Source organism: Anabas testudineus, chromosome 1 (assembly GCF_900324465.2).
Source record: "Anabas testudineus chromosome 1, fAnaTes1.2, whole genome shotgun sequence".
In the NCBI taxonomy this organism is placed as follows: Eukaryota; Metazoa; Chordata; class Actinopteri; order Anabantiformes; family Anabantidae; genus Anabas; species Anabas testudineus.
In genome coordinates this window covers 13,859,484-13,877,430 of record NC_046610.1, presented here as the reverse complement: position 1 = coordinate 13,877,430, position 17,947 = coordinate 13,859,484, and the positions used below count along the sequence as shown (strand labels likewise).

General features: G+C 41.4%; 1 protein-coding gene across 9 annotated transcripts in view; it reads right to left on the bottom strand.

The window, feature by feature from the left end:
- Window positions 1-17,947, bottom strand: part of ptprdb (protein tyrosine phosphatase receptor type Db) — a 123,426-nt gene that overhangs the window by 86,671 nt on the left and 18,808 nt on the right. For all 9 annotated transcript variants that reach the window (XM_026359793.1, XM_026359796.1, XM_026359798.1 and 6 more), the window contains exons 3-5: window positions 14,775-14,800; window positions 1,864-1,939; window positions 571-615 (exon numbers count right to left, since the gene is read on the bottom strand). The gene's annotated coding sequence lies outside the window, so the exon portion shown is untranslated. The remainder of the gene's footprint in view (window positions 1-570; window positions 616-1,863; window positions 1,940-14,774; window positions 14,801-17,947) is intronic.

The window sequence follows — 17,947 nt, the reverse complement described above, 5'->3', positions numbered from 1 at the left end:
TCTGCGTCGCCTCCTACACATCCCGAACACGTGTGCGACCGAGTGCGTGCGTGCGTGCGTGCGTGTGTGTGTGTGTGCCTGATTGATCGTGAGCTTGAGAGAGTTATCTTGGTCAAATTCCCAGTTACACAGATGAGTGTCTCTTCAATGCTGTGCTCTTTGTGCAGATACACAAACGAGCAGACATAAACATCACACAAACACACCCACTCACTTCCAAACAAACACACAGACACACACACACACACACAGGCTGGAGGCACCAGGTACTTAATTTCCTATTCCACCCTCATATTCCACTCTGGCCTCCCCCAGCACTCAACCCACAGTCACTATAGCAACCTCACACAGAGCTACCGGCAGCCAGAGGGCTAATCATGCCATTACAACATCTGTCAGAAAACAGAGACACACACCCTGATACATGTATACAACTGCATACACTCGTGCACCCCCAGCAGCGCTTGGACACAGATGTCCACGCAATCTTCCAAACATGCATCTGCTCTCTCTCTCTCTCTTTCTCTCTCTCACACACAAATAAAGTGTAATTAAAGAAAACTTTCTTACCTTTGCTCATGGTTCATCCTGGAACGTGAAGTTTAAAAGTGGGAGCTGAAATGGAATAGGAAGAGATTTGTCATGTGAGTTTGAACTGTCCTGCACAGTTGATCTATCAACATAGAGACGTATTGATTGGTTTTCCACTTCTTTTCTCGGGGAGGAGGTTCATTTGTTTGAAAACCTGTCCTGGTTGAGACAGAGAAATGACTGTAGGGAGGCCTGCAGAGGGGATTTGGTGGTAAAAATGGGCCAAGCAAGTTCAGAAACATGCCTGCTGGGTATGTTGCACTGCTGCCACCTGTAGACAGGACTTGGTACTCCGCCTGCCACTGACCTTGCAACATTTATTCAAATCCAACTTATCAAACTGGAACCCAAACAGGAAGTAGGAAAGGTTTGGGAAGCTGCGTTTTGCAAAGTTATTGCTGCACTAGATACACCTGCTGTCTGATTGAGAAATGAATCCCCTTGATACTGTCTTGCTACCTTCACTGTACCGAACGTGCGACTCCCACTGAAGCACTACACTCGCCTCAGTGTACAGTGTGCATCATCTAACAATACTTTCAAAGAGTTAGACGAGATCTATTTTTGTTTATTGAAGTTTGCTGAGGCTTGCTACCAAAATGAGTCACACACCAACTCAACTAAAACTAAAAAGGAAAAAGTGCAACACACACACACACACACACACACGGCCTACGTGTAGCCTCTGCATCTTTTAACAAACTGAAGAGGGGTGAGCAAATGCTTTATATTTAGAATGGTGACGCTATGCAAACTTGAGCGCTAACATGAGAGGAAAGCTCAGTGATGCGTTGGAGAGCTGCATATTCAATAATGTATCAGAGGCAGCGTTTTAAAAACAGCTGGGGATCGCCGCTCTGTCTTGTCCCCGTCTGCCGGTCTGTCTCTTTGCATGTCTTTTCTCCCCGTCTGTCCACTGTGATGGCAGCAGATTTGCTGCTCCTGTGGGGAGCTGATGTTTGGTTAAACTTTCATCCTGTCGACAATGTCTTCATTCGCTCTTTCTGTCCCTGAGGAGGAGTCTCTCTCTGTGCTTTCTTCACTCGCCTTCTCAGAAGAAGTGTCCCACCGCTCTCCCTTTCTTTTTATACTCTCACTCTCTGTGCTGTTCTCAGTGGGCATGGCACACAGCCTGTTAGCAATCTAAATCAAAAGTGGCCCGGGAACAAATATGCTTTTGACAGGGAGAGAAGGAGGAGTATGTGCGTTTGCATGTGTCTGTTTGAAGGTCATAATAATAAATAATAATAATAATAATAATGATCAACCTACCTGTTTCAGTGCACAGGTCCACTGTGCTGCTTCATCCTTGAGGAATGAAAGAGTAAGAAATCACCCCAGAATTCTCCTGCAACAGAGAAGAAAAAGGTACAGAGAAAAGCAAAGAGGGAGGGGAAGAAAATGGGAGAGGAAAAGTAAAAAAGGGATTAGGAACAGAGCCTTAGCCTTTCAGAACTCAATGCTCTTAAAGCCAATTCTGGCTTTCAACTAAGTTCCTTGTTTTTGTATCTGCTTGCACTTGCCTTTTCCACCGCTGTGTGTGTGTGCGTGTGTGTTTATGTGATAGCATTTTGGACTGAAGCTTTCCATGTGCACCCCGAGTTCAACGAACACAGCTGAGTTGCTCCAAGAGCAGTTCGGGTCAAATGCACAGCTATGGCTCAACTCCTATACTGGGGGGCTTCTAAGGCTTACGCGTCAGTTACTTACAAGCCGGTGGGATGAAAACCCAGAGTGGGAAAAAGCATAAAGCACCTCTGTGTGATGCGTACATGCTCTGACAGATCAAAGGGGCTGTATTAGGACGTGTGTGAATACTAGCACAGAGGTGTGTGAAATGTAAGCAAAGATAGACTACACACACACACACACACACACACACACACACACACACATATCCAAATGTAACTGCTCCATGTGACTCTGCGCCATTATTTCTGAATTCTTCTGCCATCTATGGAGTGCAGCAGCAGAGCACACCAAGTCATAGGAAAATAGCAACCAGGATCGTGGGCAGTTGCACAGTTATTTTTGTTATGAGATCCCTCCTCAGTTGAACTGTGAGGTCTTAGACAAATATACTCCTGGAGAAGTGCTCCGAATGAGTCACGGCTGTGCTGAAGTTTCTACAAAATAAATAAAGAAAAATCAGGAGAATAATGTAAAGATCCAATTCGAACAGTCATGTAGAAACTCCAATTGGTGCTGTGGCAAATCGAAGTCATGATATTATACAAGTTTAATATTGACAGTATTAATAATAGACTGTCATTGGCAACTGGAGCAAGGTGCCATAATAAAGACACACCACCAGTCTGTGCTGTTACACCACTGCTGTTCTGTGATGCTGCCCGACTTACTATATAAGGACCGAGACGATGATGGCAGCATACATTAACTGCCGCATCTGAGGATGTAAACATGAGTGATTTAATTGTAAATGAAAACAAAAACATGTGTCATTAGTGTGGCTCTCCTTGCTCCTGTGAACCACCTGCCGTTTTCAGCTCGTGCTGCCAACGTCTCGGCTAAAACAATCAGAAGCCTTTTGAAGAATCGTTGTGTCTCTGCCTGGTCTAAGACATGATAGATTCTAGTGCTGCCCTTACTTGCATATATGTGCAAAATCTAGTTCACACTTTATTTTCAGTTGATGACACATTGCTCCCAGGATTCCTCTCCACTTGCACCATGTTTCTTCTGTAACAATCTAACAATGGCTGGTGAAATCAGTTGGGTGGAGGATTATTATAAGCATCGGTTACCCTCAATTGCGGGCGCCGGGTTTTTCTTCTCCATCATATTGTTTTCCTGTTGGGTTTCAGTGCTCCCTGGTTGGAAACCACCTTGTTAGTGAGAATGTGCTTCACCTGCGCTGGCCCAGCAGAAATAATTAAAGCCTCAGCAGCCTCGTGCAGGAGAGGAAGGAGTTTGGAAACTAGATCATTTGGAAAGCTCATGTTGGTGCAAGTAATTTAGGTTTACAGCTATTGCACAATAGACTAGGACATGTTGTTTATCCAGTTTCTGGTGCACATGGCCTTACTCTGGTTTCCGTCCTGATTTTTTTCATTTTTTATTTTTGGTTAATATGGCACCCCTGGTGAAAGTCTGTTCGCACACCCTTTCAATCTCTGCGAGGACTCCCATGGGAGAACTTTAGAAGAGCCTTTGAATTCTTTTATGTTTATAGCTGATGTGCCTATTCACTGAATGTTAAAATGCTGATAGTACTTATGCGTGAGCAGCTCTAGTTGCTCGGTCTGGACATCACCTTAAATGTTTCTACTGGTGGCAGGAATTATTTGGGGGGGGATAAAGCTGCATATTATTTAGGTCACTGAAGTGCTTTCACATACCCTTTCCACGTCACAAACCAAACTATTTCTGCACTGATCTGCACAGCAATGGCCCAGATTATTTTTTGATGTCTAACCCTAACCGGGGCAGCTCAGTGGAACTGGATTTACTTTGGTTTGACTTCACTCAGCATGTGTGAAACACTCTTCTTAGGCTTCTGTCAACTGGACTCAACATCAAGGCAAGTGGGTAAGCAGGGCAGCAGAGCGGGCATCAGAGTCAGCATCAGATGGCCGTCTCTTAAGCCCTACTTTAAATGTAGCATCACAGTAGGGCCATAACACTGACATGATTACCTACAAACTTTATCTCCAGACGCGACCTTCCTCAAGCTACATCATTTCGCCTGACGGTTGCAGTTCAGTGTGAAATGTTTCAAGATCATATGCTGAGCAGTAGAGTCATTTTCTGGAAAAAAAAAAAATATTTCAACAGCAAATATAACTTTGTAAACATGTTTACTCTTTCGAGGTGTGCAAGCAGCACTGATCTAAGTTTGCCCAGAATATTAAGGAGGTTATTACAGGTCAAGTCGTCAACAGGGACCCTCAGAGCGGCACGACATGGTTTTGCATAAACAACATGAGCTTGTTTACAAAGTCTGTATGTATCTATGTCTGACTTTTAAGAGTTTACGCAAATGGATAGGCATCTAATCTGGCCTTGCAAGGACAATTAAGCGTTTCAACAAGGATGCACGCCTAACCGACGCCCAAATTCCTGTATAATTCAACTGAGCCATCAAAATTGACCTGCCACTGTTGAAACTGAGAAGGCCTACAGTGGAACAGGCTTTTAAAACTACACTTTTATCCCAAGTGTAACCGGACTTATCCAGCAATCCGTATATGAGACAGGAAGAGAACAGGGAGAAAGAGAAGTCACCCTTTCACCCTAAACTACATAAACTCCACAACTACACCTGGTATTTTAAATCGAGTTAGATTACAATCATCCAGTGTGAATTCTTGATTTAACCAAATACAACTCAACTTTTTTTCTAAATATAATATCTCTACCGGCACATAACACACATCAGCCTACCTTCAGCCTTAATGACGACATTAGATTATTTTCTTGCTCCAAAACCTCAAACGTGGCCTCAAATTACTGAAGGGTTTAAGACATTTAAGTAAGTTACGTTAATTATGACACAGATATAGTAATTTGTTCTATTCTTCCTTTAAAGAGACCAAACTACTTGAAAGTACCTGTACTACCCTACAACATTACAGAGAAAATGCAGAAATTTATGGAAAAAAATACCTCTTGGAAGAAAGAAAAGCTACACAGGGTGTCTGTAAGCAATCCACAAAATAATTCCATGTTATGCCAGTATAACAATGTAGCTTGTACAAAGAGCGCACACATCCCTGCTGTGAAACACTGTCATGCCGTTGTGAATTAATCCTATATTTTCAAATTCCCTTTAATATTACAATATGGTGACTGTTCTTCAGAGCAGCAGAGATAGGTGCATGGTTGGGGTGGCCCTCTAGTCATGGCTATATAGTGACAATTGTGAATTATCATTTGGTAGGTGCAACAAATTACTCAGTGGTGTCCTACTTTTAAAGACATATTAGACGCTACTGTGCTCGGGGGCCAAGAGAACGAATGACTGAGAGAGCAGAAGAAGTGAAAGAGAGTGTCTACAACACAGAGAGGAAGAAAGAAAAATGAATGAGTGTTACGGGGCGTAGAAGAGAGAGGGAGGTACGGAGAATTATAGCAAATGAGAAAGGGCAAACAGATATAAGAGCAAGGAAGAGCTTCTATAATAGAGAAACTGAAAAGAGCTTTTCTCCCTTCCTTATGCTCAGATGTCATCTTTTCTTTTGCTGCGGCAGAAAATGCAGTTTTTTTCTCACCAAGATGCTGAAACACCTGAAAATTTCCCCTCTCCAAGGCAAGTGAGACGGAGAGCGTTAATTTAGGCAGATTAAATAAAGAAAGGTGGCGGAGTGTCACAGAGACGGCGGCGGGTGAGACCGGCGCGACCTGACACCTGCTTATTTCTTGCTTTTGACGAGGTCACAAATGTTAGGCTGATATTGGATTCCCACGAGTGCTGAATGGGAATGCTGGAGCAGAATTCGAATGGCCGCCGAAGGACTGCGACGGGTTTCCTAATGAAGCCTCTCAGTCCCTTTGCCAAAGTGACCCATTTTCTCATTCTCTCTTTTCCTTCCCTCCTCTCACTGATAAAGCTGCCCCAAATTCTTCACAGGGAAGAATATGCATAAATTTAATTAAAGTGGCTAAAATTATTGGGATAGATTCTTTCTTTCTCCTTTTCTCCAAACCATTAGTCCTTGGGTTTGCTTGGACTCCAGCGGGTGCGGAGCCTGACAGGGTCAGCCTTCATTCTCAGTAGAAAATGTCACCACGGAGGTAAATTGCAATAACACAAATGAACTTTCACTTTAAAGGACAAGATGGGATTGAAAAGATGTTTTAACTGTGTGTGTGTAGTAACATTTCTTTTGTGTACAATTACAAAATCCTCTCCCAACTTTTAACAAAAGTATTTTGCTGTTCGCTCTTTGCCCACCCATTTCTCTTTAAACGCTGTTTGAAATTGATCAGATTTCTTCGATTTTATTGTTCTGACACAATGGTGCTGTTTTAGAAATATTAAAAGGATCTGAGGTTTATGAAGTAAAAGTATGAGGACTGGTCCAAATTGCAAACCCTTGCAAAATAGCAGGGGATTTTGTTAAATATCTTGCAATTACAAAATTCCCTGGGGCGACTGATTATACAGCACTCAGACACCCACTATAAGTGAAAGAGACTGTTATGTGAACAGAAGACTTAAAACAGGCACTGGTTTTCCAGTGCTGCTTAAACTTTAACAACTAGCTGACAGTGAACCTGTCTCGTGACACTAGGCCTGTTACAATAACGGCGCTGACATCGTTGACAGCGACAGCTAAATGGATCCGCAGACTGTTGAGAGTCAAGGGTGGCCTCTTTAAAATAATCAAAAGAATACTGCGCTAAATGTTTTTGAGAACCAATCAGCTTTGCTGCTGCTGGTGAGCAGCATGTAGTCATATAGCACACATATTATTTTAGTGAATGAGAAAGCGAGTATGTGAGCTAGAGAGCAGAAAGACTGATCAGAGAGCCTCTAATTACTGATTTTAACGACCAACTAGACGCTCCAGACCTTGAAATGAACAACAACTGCTGTATTTATGTGCCAAGCACAACCAGGTCAGAAGAACAGGTGGAAGAGGAGTTCGGGTAAAACAGCGCAACGCGAGTCATAGGTGCTGCTCTGGGACTGTGAAGTTATTAACATTAGCAAACAAATGTATAAATTCACACATTTAAGATGAGTGTTTAATCATGGTTAATGTGGTCAACACAGGATCTAGTTAGTTTAAGTTGTTAAAATGTAAATAGATATCATAGATGAATATGAATTCTGATTGGTTGGTTTAGTGTTGAGCTTCCTAATTTGCTCCCAGCTACAACAGGTTCTTGACTTTGACATTGCCTTTGCAATTTTTGCAGACAGGTGAGGTTTGTTCTGATAAACAAACTGAGCAGAGTGTTTCTGAAGCAACGTCACTGTTGGCGCTTTAGTGATTTTTATCAATGAGAACAGCAGCTGCAACCTAAACAACACTCCCCAATCAATAGGTGTGTTTAAATCAGCTTTAAAAAAATATCGATTCACGTGGAAAAAGCATGAACTCTGGTAGAGCGGGTTGTGTTGCTTTACAAATGGGACTGATCACTGCCAATGCTTCTTTGTCTAAATGCAGCAGGGCACATGCGCCATAGTGCGGCACACTTAAGCGCAACGATCCTTATTTACCTTCATTAAACCAGGTGCGACTCATACAATTATAGTGCAAAGACTGCTGTAGGGATTTGGCGATTAGTAGAACAGAATTATAATGGCATAAAAATGCATAGCATCACATAAACAGGTCGACCAAACATTTTTCGAATTATTACTATTAACGTTAACCGTCTAAAAACATGGGTTTGTTTCAATTCAAAATGGTTAGACCCTTCTCACCAAACATCAGCAAAGCACATAGAAAAATACATCACATTGCACTAGCCTGTGTAAAATGTCTGGTACTTTATGCATACAGTATAAAGGAGTAAAGAGGTAGCAATAATTACATTGAATTACTGGGAAATAACAATGCACTCAGTCTGGATTTCAAACAACAAAATGCTTTTTTACGAGTATATGAGACTTGACTGGGAGTCAGTCTCCAACTTTTACTGCTGGCAAAATGGCAAATGGGCCACCACTAGCAATGACATTGAAATAAAATCCAACATTACAATTTAAAACTTTCTACCAGGTTTCACTCACACAGCAATGAATTGCTATTATACACGATGATCAAAAAGGAAAGATAGCTAATTTAGACTTGTTTTTGTTTGATTTGTTTATCTCACGTGATCAGTGAGCAGTCAGGCTAACCCTTCTTAGAATGATACATGGATATACCTACGTCAGAATAGGGGGGTGTCTTTTCTGTTCTTCCCATTCTACTAACCATCGTTGCACCATACGTGCTGCTGTGCTTGTGAATTTGCATGGAAGATGTCATTTTCTTAGGATGGCAAAGTTGTTGTTCACCTTCAAATGTTTCATTTTCATATAACAACTGCTATAGTTGCCCATTTTGTCAAGTAGATGTGGTCACAGCCACACAGCCTGGATGCAACATCACGACCACAGCTCCCTATTTATTGGTCAAATTATGTGTACATGTACAGTATATTAGAGCTACACTATTCTGGGTAAAATGTGAGCGGCAATTTATTTCACTCACAATTTAAATCATGATTTTGTCATTTATACATTTTATTTTTTTACTTGACATATTACTATCTTTATGAAGACAGACCGATATGATCGCTAGTGAAATGGAACTGTCTGCTGAACACAAACTTTAAACAGCTCTCCTCTAATAACACTGATAAACAAAGTTCTGTGAATGAAGGAGGAGAGTCACTTCTGCTGGAAAAGGGTGATTGTTGATTGGATAATGCAATCAGCATTTGTTTCCAATCACCGATGCTGTCATTGTCATTTTGTTGGTGCAGCATAGGAAGTCGTAGATCTCCTCAGCAGTACAACGATGACAGAACCGTTGTCATGCAAGAATGAGATTGCATATGTCTGAATTCAAAGGCGGCTCAAGGTTCACGTTCCTTCACTAATGGATACGAAGGTGCTGCAGAGGTTATATGATACTTCCTCCACTGGCTGGATCTTAAATCCATGCAGCAATAATCTCTGATGACTTGGACAACCAACACTTCAAAATCAATGCAGGGTACGCTGTATGAGGTCAACATAATGTGCATGCATTAAAAAGCATAAGGAATACATCCCCATATGCATGAGGACATGCATAGGCCCACTCGCACCACATCTCCAGAGCATAGGTGGGTGCAGGAGGAATGAGTAGGCAGCTACAGTAGCATGCACCAAAATAAAATAAAATAAAATAAAATAAAGCTGTCAGTAGTTAAAGCTAACAGTAGCCACAGCTACATTCAAGAGTTCCCTCTTTTGTTTGGAGTTAACATTAATCGCTCTCGATGGTTGGTAAATACTTTCAAAATGTAGGCTGCTTGTTAAACCGTAGTGCCTTGGGTTCTGTTCCCACAGGTTTTAATAGCAAAACATTTGCTTTATCTGGCTTTCTGTAATCTGAAACGTCGTAATAAGCCGTTGTTTTCTCTGCATTGATAGCGTTGTGTCTGCGCATCACCACAGAGGAGCAGGTATTTCTCCGCCGTTCATGTGGCTGTGTAAACGTGCGTGAGTGTTTTCCTGCCCAAGCATCTGCTGTCATCCCATTGGTGAAAAACGAGGTGCCTATAAGTCATCCAGTGAGAGGTAGTCACTAATAGGATAGAGACTGCTCTCTGCTACCTAAGCACACACAGACACACAACTAGTGCACACGCAGACTGTCTGAGACGTACGTGCGCACACACACACACACACACACACCTCCATGGGAATGAGCTATGGCCTTATTACCCACCCCACTTCCTTGCAGCCGGCGTCCTCGCGTTAAAGCACAACACCACTGTTCCTGTCCTCTTTCCTACACATATGCCATCCATCTATCCATCCATACATCCTCACTTAGCCCCCACCTTTTCTCGGTGCTTTTTTCCTCCTTTCCATCCCACCAGCCTCTTTCCTTCCTCCCTCTTGCCCTACACATTCTTTCACCTCATTTGCTCCTTTCAATGCCTCCCATCCCCTTCCTCCCCTTCCTCTTTTCTTTACCACCTCCTTCTTTCCCACCTCTAGCACTTGATTTCTGCCCTGCATTAAAATAGCCTTTTTCCGCAACTCTCCCCTCCGCCTAGCACCTACCTGATTTGCTCAGATCTGTCTTTTCCCTATATCTCCCCCTCCTTCCTCCCTGCTCCAATCCTACCTTAACCTGACCCATCCCTCTCCTCTCCTTTCATTTCCTTTCCCCTCCATACTCTTCTAAACTTTCATCATATGCCTCTCCGCTTGATCTATTAATCTCTCTCTGTTCTTCCTTATCCCCTTGGCTCCTTTCCTCCCTTCCTCTCCCTCCCTCCTTCTCACCCTACTTTCCCCACCTCTCCCAACACCTGCTGGTGAAGCTGTCTAGACTGGCAATGAAATGAGGATGGAGCGCGAGAGGAGGCGGATGGGAGAAAACACAAGCCGGGGGGGTGGGTGCGAGCAAAAAAAGGAGGGTAAGATCAATGAGACACTTAGGAGAAGGGGAGTAAAAGAGGGAAATGGGAATGTTTGAAAGGAAAATATGAAGTTGATAGAGGAGTCGAGTGGATGAAAAGAGTGCAGAGATCGTGTTTCATGATCTAAAGAATCTAAAGTTGTTCATTTTTGGAAAAAAATATTTCTACAACTTCTCTGTGGTTCCATTTGGGCTGTCAGTTTCGCTGTTTTGCTCTAAATTGTTTGACACAACAGCAATCATTTTCTGTGGTTCAGTGCTTCACACCCACTGAACACCTCTGTCCACTCATCTGTCATTTCATCTTTGGATTGCGCCCCATTTTTCAGAGGAATGTGATAAACCCGCTCAATTCACACGTTCGTATCAAAGCGAAGAAACGTGATCCAAGGGGACTCTGTCCGTTTCTTCCTGACGGACGACACCATGAATAAATTTCGTGGCGTCAGTCCCATCGCACTGTGAATAAGGGCGGTGGCAACGGAGGAGCAAGAGAGAGGATGAAGGGAGGAGAGGGAAAGGAAATGAAGGCCTCAGTGGAACGATGAGGGAAATGAGGACAAACAGATGCTAAATAACATCTCTATACGACAGATGAAAATATACATTTAGTTAATGGGCTGTGTGTTTGTGTATGTGTGTGTTTGACAGGGGGGAGGTGTCCTGTCTATTAGTAACAAGATGTGACAATTAACCTTTCTCCTGCTGGGCGAGGCTATTAAAGCCAAGGCTGTAGATGAGTTTTATTATGAACACAACACGTTACACAATTTAAGTTGTTTAGCGGTGTTGTACATGTACGGTGACATTGAGCACTGTGCCAGTTTATGCCTATTCCTGCCTTTTTATGTGTGTGTATGTTTTTATTTCTGTCTACCTGTTGATTTGTCTTGAGTGACTATGTGTCAGCCTGACTTCAAATTCACGGCCGGTGTAGCCATGAAAGAAACGTTCCATTATTTAATCAAGCAGAATTATTCAAACAGCCACAAAACATCATCAGCTGACATCCAGACTCATCAGCTGGCACATTTCTTTAGCTTTTCATCTCTTCCTTTCACCTGCCATCTGGAGTGATTTCACTGAGTGATTTATTGACAGAATTTATTGACAGCTGCATAATTTCTCGCACAAAACGCACGTTGACTAAACTAAAATAAATATATTTGTTACTAATAAAACCCCTATATATTTAGAGGATAGAATATTAGCAAAAAGTACTAAAATGTTGAAAAAGTCATGTTATGTCACTACACAGTGTCATTAGTTGTGGTGCAATGGGCTTCTTTAATGTGGTAGCTGGCCAGGTTCAGGATATGTGACGTCTATTGCAAATAAACCACAGAAGAAAAAATTTACAACAATATTAAGAACTCCAGAACATGAAACATCATGTTTTTAATAGTAATAATAATCTAAGGGTTCATAGACTGCTCTACCAACTATGTTACTGCCGCCCTCAAAACAAGTTCCCTGACCAGGAACTGAACTCAGCCAGTGAGAGCACCAAATCTTAACCACTAAGCCACCAGGGTTTCTTTCAGTATCCAAGTGATCTAATGAAACATCCATGGTTACTATGATAAAAGAAACTGGTACAGTACTAGGTAATTCAGCATAGTTTGACTGGTGTCAATTAGGCAAAATGTAAACATATACAGGTCATATAAACAGGGTTATCTCTCTGAATCCATAGCATTGTAGCCATAGAGCATCATGAAAAAAGGAAAACAGCAAGTAATATAAACTTTTCCAAATGTTGCACTTATATATGTGGCTCAGTGGTCCTTGAGCAAGGCACTAGCTCCCTGGGCGCTGGATGTGGCTGCCCACTGCATTCCCTAGGGGGATGGGTTAAATGCAGAGGACGCATTTCATTGTAATATGTGAAAATGTGACATATGACAATTAAAGGCTTTCATTCTTCTATATACTGTATATACACATTAGTGAGGCTCAGAATCTCCTGTTGAAGTATAAAGTATCCTAATATCTACATTAGAGGTGGAGTTCCAAGTTTCATCTGATGGCAGTGAAGTAGGATGAACTATTATTGACTTACCTTATCATTTTAATTTTCTAATTCTAGAGTCCACCACTACTTACAAAGATGCATGTGGAAAGAAAAAAAGAAACCAAAACTCAGAGTCTCAAGTGAGGCCCAATGTGGCAGATGGGCCAGCAGTAGAGTAACATATGACTTTGTGCCCCCGAGTGAGTCTCCAGTAGCAGCACGGCAGCCAAACCTTAGCCACTAATGAGGCTCTACACACAGTCCCAACAGAGTCCACTCCAAACACTGGGAACCAGGCACACACAAGGAAGGAGAGACAGAGCCTAAGATGTAGTCGCATGTCATCCCTCACACATACACATATGCTTTAGCGTGACCTTGGGCGCCAGAGCAAACGCTAACATTTCACCCGCGTTTGGTAAAAACCTTGTAGCTACAATGTGATGCTTTTTATGTCTTAACTTCTTTAGAGAACTTGGCATGCCTCTCTGCTTGTCCTCAGTACTGAGGAGATGTGGGTGATTTGGACACCATTCAGCAATAATTACAGAATTACAGTCTTTTCTAAATATTGATATGTGGCAGTATTTTGTATTCAAATGCAGGAAAAAAATAAATAAAAAAGTTGAACATACCGTTTGAGCCAAATGTTTTTTCTTCATCATTTTATGTAGCAAATTATTTTTAGTAGACAGTTTTAGGTGATTATAGCATATTTCAAATTAATCTGATGATTAGCGCAGTCACTTTCTGTGACCCCACACTGGTGTTTCTGCTGTTCAGTATGTAGCTCGCTGAAGCCGCGTTGATAATTGCGTGAGAGTTATGAAAATACATAAAAGCGATCCATCCTTGCAGGTGCACTAAAGCTCACAGAGAGTATAGGTCAGTCCAGCATAGTTCCTAACAAAAATATTGTTAAAGGCATTAATTAATTAAGTTTATACTTAAAACACACAACATTTTCTTCAGTTTCTTCCTTTACCACCACAAAGAGTTAAAACTATTTGGTGGCTAGACTTCCCATTTAGTTTAATTATTCATTTTAATTATTACTAATGATATTATTTATTGATGTATTGTGTCATATTGTGACCTATGACACTGTCAATTATGCAAAAAATCTTTTTGAGTGATTGAATTCAGCTGTATTTTGAGGACCTGTGGTACAATTTAAGGTCATTATGTTTTTCTCCACCAAGCTGAACAATTCAATTCAACTAAAAAACTGTGTATAATGAAAAGACACATGGAGGGGGTTTTCAGCGAGTCTATTCAAAAAATAAAGCACTGCAACTAACCACATGGTTCACCCGTGATCACACAGCACACTGCAGTCAACCGAGGTCAGGCCCAGTCGTGTGGTACCGTAGCACATTTAATTTTCTTCTGAAAAAGTATTGTCTACTGATATTATTACAGAGCATCCAAGCCTGAAAGTAATAAGTTGGAGCTATAGTAAAGCTGAAAACTGTAATCCATAAATAAACAATAACAGTGGCATCGCCTTTTTGAAAACTGTGCATTTTTTTGTTTTGTTTTTGTTGTTTGGTTGTTGTTGTTGTTGTTTTTGCAGACAGACCCTGCTAAATTAAGTGAGAGCTTGTGACAGGCAGACTCAGTTGCAAGGCAGAGAGTGTGGAAGAGGGTTTACAGTGCATTATTACGCTTTGTGTGTACTATGCAGAATTACTACACCGCTTTTATCTGATATCTAATTGATTAAAATAGTCTATTAGCTAAAAGAAGGATGGAAATGTATTACATGCACATACATAATACCTATAGAAAGTATCCTATAAGGTGTGCTACTGATTCAGTTTTGTACATTACTGATTGTTGCTTTGCGGTGGGAGTGCTACCCAGAGTGTCTCTTTGTTATCTTAACACAATGTTATTGTGTTTTCAGCGCGCTGGATCCTGAGCCAAATACAATTTGAGGAACGCAGATTGTTTCGTGATACACACACTGTGCCAAGTGGTGATGGCATGCTGTGTTTTATGGGTTGAAAATCAGATGAAGAAAGTACCAGAGAAGGAAAACACGCAATGAGACGGTCTCTTACCTTAAGAAGCACTTCAGCACGTCAAACTGCACGGAGAAAAAGGGGTGAAAAAGGGGGGAGACGGGGGTTGAGAGAGAGAGAGAGAGAGAGAGGGGAAGAGCAGGAGGGAAAAGAGAGCAAAAAAGATTGAAATTAGATTACCATTGGGTGCAGTTGCAGAACAACAACTTTCCAAGACACTTCACAGGAGAATGTGTGGGGTTGAACTAGAGAAAGTGCTAGACCAGATTACATTTCACAAGCAGGCTTGTTGTGCATTTGTCTGCAATGTCTAACCCCCTTTTTCAGTCATAGCTTTATCTGCACTATAAAGGCCTTTAAGCCCCACTGAAAAAAATCCTTTCTTTTTAGATACCTTTATTCCATAAACTGGTACACAGATTCAAATACTACAATATCATTTCCAAGCTACTCTTTTGCAGATTTATACGTCTCAAGATATATTTTCCGGGAGATGTGACAGTACAGTGTCACTCAAACATGAAGACGTCTTTTGCAAACCTGGGCTCCGTTTTAGAACATCATCCCCAAATCGCAATCCACCTTTTACTGTATTTCTTTTAATTCCTTGTAGAGAGGGAAAAACAAATGATTATCTTAATTAGTTTTAGAAATGTCTGTGTCCAGAGCAGGTGGGTTTTGACAACTTTGAGTAAGACTATGAAACACTCTCTCCCGCTCTGAATACCATTTGACAGGCTAAAAGAGGCTCCTCTTAAATCTCCTTCTGAGGGGGCTGTTTGGGAGACAACTTGCAGAGTTTCAACAAACAAATAAAAGAAAAGCTGCTTCTAGAAATAGCCCTCATGGATTTGCTGAATATCTGGAACCTTTACAATATTTATCCCTCTCCTCCATTTCCTCTGCAGCTTTTTAAACGTCTTCAACCCCCGCTACAGAGCCAAACAGGAAAAAGGGAAGCTCGTGTTTGTGTTCTCTGTCTTCCCTTGCCAGCCACTGACCTACTGTACTCCACAGTGCCACGCTCTCCTGGCTGCAGTGCATGTGGCCTTGGAAGGAGACAACATTAAAACCCTTACAGTTAAACAAGTCTGTTCTGTGTCTGCTTGAGCAAGAAAATGGATTTTAGCATAACAAAAAGGGGCAAAAAGAGCCCGTTCTAATTAAAAAACATACAGTAAGAAGCGGATGCTATCTTGAAACACTGTCATAGTAAGGTTGAGCTCACTTGAAAAGCAATTTGTTCTTGTGACACAAATTAGCTGTAGCTCTCTGTACTTAAGTTTCTGAAAAGGTCACCAAAATAGGACCCAGGGACCGTTTTGTTATTTTAGTCTGAAAGGAACTTGAATACACAACGAGTTGCACTTAAGAACAAGCACACGAGGAGCAAATAGTGGTACAGTAGAATTACATTTTGTACCGTAGCACACGTCTGCTGTGATGCAATCAGTTTCATCAATGCAAAATGTAGGAGTCACTGTAGAAAATTCAGATTTGGAGAATCTCTTGCAAAACTCCCTTTGTACACTGGAAAATTAGATTTGATTTTTAAATGTAACGATCTGCTCAGACAGTTGTTGTCTTTCGCGTCAGTGAAAGGCTTTGACTTGCCCTGACTGCAAAGCTCAAAATCTTTTAGAAGGGAATATCTCTGCACTAGTGCTGCAGTGCTGATCTGTGAGTCTGTGTCATCGGAGGCTTTGACAGCACTTTGCCATATTAAGATAAATTATGGAGCTTCTGCCTACTAAGAGAAAAATCTGTAAAAAAAAAAAAAGTTCAAATGCTCAAAAGTCAGAACATCTAATAATTAAAGAAAAGTTAATAATTAGTTCCAACAAATGTTTCTATGAGAATTTACACTGCGGGTTAAAATCTGATGATGTGAGAATGAGTAGGTATTGACTTGACTTCTGCCTAACATGAACATTAATGTTTGAAAACCTTAATGCAAACTAAACCAAATCAAGTCAAACCAAATTCAGCAACATTTCTGAAGACCTAGCACACAATGAACAGGTGCAACTTTTCACTTGTCAATGGTAAGTTTGACAGGTGGAAAACTAGAACTGCTTTAAAATATGTGCGGAAAACAGAAAACAATGGGTTTCAATTAGATTACAATGAGAAAATACTGAAAATAACGACGAGCCAGCCAAAAGCAATGAACTACACATATGTGTCACCACCGTCACGTGCACATTATTTCTGTTATTTTTAGTTATTTATTCAGCGTCATTGAAATGTTGTTGTGCAATGAGATGTTATTCCGCAATATTCTTATTCTTTAAAATCTTCACTGGGAGTGTGTGGCCCCCACGAAATGGTGCAATCGGTAATTAAGTGGAGAACAAACAAACATGACATCATATCCACACACACACACACACACACACACACACACACACACACACAGAGGGATCAGAGTGTTTCATTAGTGAGGAGCAGATAGATTACCCTCCCGATGGAGACATCGGCCAAGAGGCCATTGATCTACTGAGCTAAGCTGTGTGTGTGTGTGTGTGTGTGTGTGTGTGTTGAGTGTGTGTGAGCGCATGTCAGTGGAAAGTCGCCTGCTGATGGAGTCTTTAAGTTGAGTAAGCACAGTAAATCTAATCCAGTTGTGTTTAATGAAGAGAGAAAGAAACAGGCTGTTGACATATTCATTAGGTCCAATTACTCTGTCCAATCACTGCCATCTCAGTCATTCACCAGAGAGAGAGAGAGAGAGAGAGAGCGAGAGAGAACGAGAGCATCAGCAATATTTATGTGTTGGCAAATCACCATGAGAAAAGACTGATAGTACTTGAATTATAAATAAAAAACATATTTATTCCACTTACTAAGTGACAACATAGTGCATGTGGAGGCATCTAATATAATTTGATCTCATTCAAGCCTGGCAAAGTGCTGAAGCGTAAATCAATCTGGCTAAAACTGCAATCACTAAATTATCCAGTCTTATTGATGATTCAATAAAGATCGTTAGACTCAGAGGGTTATAATCATGAGTTATGGTAATAATACAATGGCACAACCATATTTCCCATAACGAGCTCGTTGTAAACACTAACAATCAGAGAGTAAATTAAAAAAAAAAAGAAAACGCTATTTCTGGTGACATATAATCTGCCGTGCTCTGTGTGTGTGTGTGTGTGCGTGCGTGCATGTGCGCGTGTGTGTGTGTGTGTGCGTGCTTGGATGTTTCC